We start from the raw sequence: 6,000 nt of genomic DNA on the forward strand, positions 1-6,000 counted from the left end.
GGAGGGTGGCACGAGGCCAAGCCCATGTTGAGGGGAACATGTGCAGGGTGTGGGGGCCGCAGTGAAAAGCTCGAGCTGGAGCTCACAGATGTGGAGGCACTGACGGATGTATCTGGGACAGATGCTGGCTTCGCTCAAGCATGTGCAGCTGTGCGGACGTGCACACGTGTGTCTTTGTGCTCTTGTGTACAGTATGCGTGTGTGTACACAGTCGTCTGTACAGTACATTTGCTGGTGAGTGCAGAAATACTCGGTGTGGTTACATAACACCTCTCTTGACCTCATACCTGATTTTTGGCTCCTCGGTTGCATTACAAGGCAGGACGACTCATGACGACTTCAGTGTTCAGTGCTCCCTCACTATTTATTTGCTACGTCACGCAAAGTAAACTGTAACAGATGAGAAGCTCCGGCTCGCTGCCTTTTGTTGCAGCCGGCGATCAGCTCCTCATGGCACAGGAGGACAACAAAGCTACAGAGTGAATCAGAGTGGGAGCATGTGTGATTGGTGGGACTGTAATCACAGTTTGTGTGGGTTACCGCGCACACGTCTGTCTGCGTGCGCGCTCATACGTACGTCGGAGGAACGCTTGCATCCATGTGTGGCTGGAGATGATGCAAGCCTTGCTAATGCAAGCTGGTGCAGCTCATGGTTGGGCCCTAATTGAACCTGCCCCCTTCTGCTGCCTGATTGCAAACAGACCCACACGAGTGTGTGACAGCGCCCCGGCTCTCTCCTTTCCTTTTCCTTCTCTTTCACTCTGCCCCCCGTTCCAGCCGACTCATTCTAATGAGTTTTGAGACCCATGTCGTGCACTTTGCTCGCCACAGTTCTAATGATTACAATTTGTACAGCCGTCTGATTAAGGAAGTGGCTATTCCAGCGCCGTCCCACACCTGAAGTCCTCCCCCCACTGGTAAGAGTTTTATGGGCTCAGGCAATGGAGTGTCACTGAGGAATAGCTCTGCACCATCAAAGCTCTAATGATCCTTAGTAGCATATGCATTCATTTTACAACTCTGCAGCTCAGAGAAAACCCACAATTAAACGTAATATCATTCTCCGAGTGTAGTAAAATACATACATTTCGGGAGGCGGAGCTCCGGTTTTGGCATCAGGAACCCGGACAGGAAACAAAACAGATTTTTTTTACAGGGCAGGGGCACCCGAAAGTAATTAGTAATAACATAAGTTGAGGCCTGTAATAAACAATTACTTGGATTACACCAGCACAGTGCCCAATAAACACGTCTGTTTCAAACTACACCTGAGTTTTCCGCCTGTCTGCGCACTGAGCCAAAGCACGACCTCATAGCCATACTGGACAGCCTCCCCCAGCCAAGAAAACACAAGCTTTCTCAAAGGCTTTCATCATATTATTCTCTATTGAGATTATCGCAATAGGAAGCTAAGATAAGTAAAGAAATCGGGGGGTTGGTAACAGACAACAGCAGCGCAGTCTGTTCCTGAGCGTAAAGAGAAGCGACAGGTTGGGGCAGAAACAAATGAACCAGCGAACTGGTGCGACAGTCGGAGACAGAGGTCTGTGACTCATGATGCTTGTTCAAAGAGCAGGGGATCATCCACAAATAAAGTGCAGGCCATGCGGTTCCTTGTGTGCAGCACAAATGTTCTGTTCCCCTTTCCCCCCCCAAAGGCCAATAAAGCAAACAGCATGGACTCCGCAGTGAAATAACTCAGCCTGAGGAGAACACTCAAATGAACTACGCCACTCGCCATCAATTTTTTTTCATTTCTACACTTTCCTTGACTGGTTCCTCTCTTCTCATCTTAGTCTTTCTACATCAGGAAAAACAAACAACAGAACAGCAAATGAGGAAAGAAAGAGATTGTGGATAGAATTTGTATCTTTTTTAAAAAACAACCTTTCCTCTGTCCCCCCTTTCTTTCCTTCCCTGGCCTCCTTCCCGGCCTCTGCCAGTAGGCGTAGAGCTGGAACGCTCTGCTCCTCTCTGCGTAGTCTCTGCTCGCCTGCGAGTCGGCACCCCGAGACAGAGCTGGGCGGGGTGAGATTAACTTTAGCCTGAGTCATTATGCTGTTCATGAGCCGTGTCCAAAGCAACAACTTTTACAGCACCTGTAACACGGCAGCTAATCTGTCTGACACCCCTGACCAAATAAACACAGGGAATGCCACTCCAAATACACACACACACACACACACACACACGCCAGATTAATGCGGGCTTTACACATAAGCAGCCGCTGCTCGCACAGAGGGAAAGCAGGTATTTGATTTGCACGCATGAAAGCAAGCTTCCCTCGGTGTTTGTTTTAAGTGCAGTTGATTACAGGTTTGCTGACCTTTGACTTTCGGGGATGGCTGCGCAAAACAGCTTTCACAGGATTGCATGCACACTCATAAAGGCCAGACCCCTCTCTGTCTCCACCAACACACCACCACCTCTGTTTTACCCATCAGTCAATGCCAGGGCTAATCAGTTAGAATAAATCCAATAAACCAAAACACAGACCCCTACATTTAATTACAAGAATTGGGATGTTGGAGGAGAGCACACTCTGCCAGCACACATACTAGTCCCTTTATCAAGGAGCATTCTGCACTAATTGCAGCCTCTGTGATTATATAATTTAACTGTATTTAACCGCATTAGCAGAATGGTGTGCACGACCGGGAGTGAACATAATCTTCGAGGAAGAGGACATGTATATAATTGGATAATGTTTTGATTCACAGACTGATAAGGAGCCAGAGTTAAGGAAGCTAACTTCTGCACATTGGTGGCAATCCCGTACCATAGTCCCCTCATTAGGCGTAGTCAAAGGAGGCCTTGTGGTGGGTTTTTGCCGTGAGCCGGTGACTGCTGCTCTGTGAGTGAGAGGACAGGAATGATGGTGTTCCCAGGAAGCCGTGGGGTTAAAAGGTCAACAGTGATAAAAGGCACTCAGGGGGTGGATGGTGTAAATTCTTGTAAAAATGCAGTACGGGGTCAGACATTTGGGGAAAAGATTTGTAAAGATACTGAAAGTAGAATTTATTTCTGCTAAAAAATTCCCATATATTTCATAAATGTGTGTTTTGACTTTAACTTTTATCAACATTATTTTTCTAGGCCTGACTTCTTTTGGATCCAAATGACAACATTGGTATATGTCGTGTTTAGTTGCAGTTACTGGGTGACAGCTGACGGAGGAGCCGACTGACGGCTTTGGACGGATCATGTTGTCATGCTTGTAATGGGAAGTTTTCTAGATGGAAACAAATGAACAGGTGCAGAGTCTCTTTACATAATCCTGGGCATCTGTACAATTATACTGATTACAGTTGTCAGGGGGTTGATCTCTGTTTGCACTGCAGACACGCACATCTGGCACATTTGTGTTTTTATGCAAACGTTGGGAATTGGCTGCCATCTCGCACTAGAATATCTTTTATGTTGGCTGCTAGCTAACGGATCAAAAAGTGGCATGGGGTGAAAGTAGAATTACTACTCTGCGGTTATATACCTCAGCCAACCAGGGCAGTTTCAGTGTACATTTTCTTTTTTTCCAGATTCATATAAGGGCACTGTGACCTTTACCTTTGACCACTAAAATGTAATCACTTCATCTTTGACTCCAAGTTACAACTGATCAAAAGTTGAAGTAATTCCCTCAAGTCGGTGTTATACAACATGTTTCTGAGGCCACTGTAACCTTGACCTTTGACGACTGAAATCGAATCAGTCCAAGTGAACAGGCGTGTCAAATTTGAAAGAATTCCCTTGAGCTGTTCCGGAGATATTACGTCCACAAGGCAAAACATGTGTTTGAGAGGTAACAGTGACCTTTGACCACCAAAATCTAAACGGGTCATCCATGAGTCATGTCACATTTGTTCAAGAATGGTCACTGTGACCTTGACCTTTGACCTTTAGGCACCAAAGTCCAATCAGTTCATCCGTTAATGAAATTCTTAAAAGGCATAAAAACAGATATGCAATACATGAGCTATTATTGGTTGTCAGTGTCAAAATGTCAGTGTGAAAGCTGTTGTGACTTTGTGGAAGTATTTTTTTCAATGTCAGTGCTGCATGCACATCCTTGATTGTTTGTAAATGAGAAACCCGTCTATAAGGTGGAACAAACACAGCACAGGGTGCACACGAACTGCTGAGGTCTCAGAAAGGGCTGAGATTGTGAACCAACATTAATGTCTGTTGAAATGAGAAGTGAATAGAGGCTACAGTGAAAGCTAGTCGGAACAGCACAGTTAAGAACAGTGTACAGGCAGTGGTGTGGGCTTCACTGAAAAAGTGGAAAAGTGTCAAATCAACTTTTGTACAGGGGAACAATGTGTTCCATCTGCAGCACATGATGGGAACAACAAGAGGCCTAAAACAGAGGTTCTCAATTTTTCCTTTCAGCCAGGACGATAGAAAATATTTTGGGGAGCCCCTAATGTATATCCCTTAGAATAATTTCACATAGTTATTTAACACTTCTGCTTATTTAGGGGCATCTGTGGCTCAGGAGGTAGAGCGGTCCATCCACTAACCAGAAGGTTGGCAGTTAAATGTCTTTCTGCATGCTTAAGTGTCCTTGAGCGAAATACTAAAGCCCAACTTGCCCCTGACGGCTGTGCGGAGTGTGTAAGTGATGTGTGAGTGTGAATGAGTGCATGGCAGAACTGTACTGTAAAGCTCTTTGAGTGGTCATTCAATTTAGAAAAACGCCAAAAAGTCTTTGTCAGTTGTGAGTGAACTTTTAAACAAATAGTAATAATGTTCTGTAACTGTTGTTGCATAGAAACGTGGGTTAAATCAGTTCAGAGGAGAAGTGTAAGTTCATACTAACAAATATTAATTGTTCAGATTTGACTGTGATTTCTTAAAACTCCCTGAAATACAGAAAACATGAGGCCCCAGGAGACCCATTAGTGTGTTGGGATCCGGTACTTCAAAAAAATCGAAATGAAAAGTACAATCCTGATGATGATGGCGGTGATGATGTTGCACTACAGTGACGGATTGGGAGATTTCTCAGGCCCAATGAGAGGAGCAGAGAGGCCCTGCAGGCGGAAGTGTGGGTGACCGGCCAGAGGACCAAAACATTTGGTCTGGGTCGAGGGTCATCTCACCCCCATCTCCGCTCCCCCGCACCGCTGCACACAGGAAGCCGGAATCAACACACACACAAACACAGAAGCAAGCGTGCACACACGTGTACAGACATGCACAGAGCGAGGAGAAAATAAATCCTGGTCGCTCCTCCAGAGCTGACCCGGTAACAGTCCCCCTGCAGCAGCCGTGTTCTTGGCACTGTGATGACCTGCTCCTGGATCTCGTAAACACAGGCCACCCAGAGAGAGAGAGAGGTAGGCGTGGGGTGGTGGTGGGGGGGGGCTCGCACTAGCCTAGAGGCTGCTCTCCACTGGCCAACTGTCATGTCCTGTGACCTGACCTGCCAGACCCAGAGCTGTAATAACAGACACACACATGCACACACGAGGATGTTTTCTATAACTGTTGGTCTCAAAGTTTCCTGAAGGTGTTTTTTTCAGGGGACAATAATAGGAGCACTTCTGGTAATTAGACACACGTAAGGCTTCATTTCACAGGTTATGAGGAAGTGGTTTAACGTCAAACGTGCTACAAACTTTGCTGACTGATCAGCATGACAGGCGGCTCAGACTCTAGTTCCTCATTGGATGATCATGTAAATATCCAGTCAGGTGAAGGAGGAAGTGCACTTGTTAATACCCGGGCTGCATTTGCACACCATGATTCTGCTAATAGGGCAAGGTTGGTGATCACACACACACACACACACACACACACACACACACACACACACACACACACACACACACACACACACACACACACACACACACACAAACCTTACATTTGCATATAACTTTGCACATATCGGGACTGAGCTTATTTTATCCTTGTGCACAGCAAATGGCCCCATGTTCCAATTTGCAGCTGAACAGGAAGCCACACGTGAACGACTGCAACTGGTGCCGCTGGGTT

Source organism: Hippoglossus hippoglossus, chromosome 8 (assembly GCF_009819705.1).
Source record: "Hippoglossus hippoglossus isolate fHipHip1 chromosome 8, fHipHip1.pri, whole genome shotgun sequence".
Classification (NCBI taxonomy): domain Eukaryota; kingdom Metazoa; phylum Chordata; class Actinopteri; order Pleuronectiformes; family Pleuronectidae; genus Hippoglossus; species Hippoglossus hippoglossus.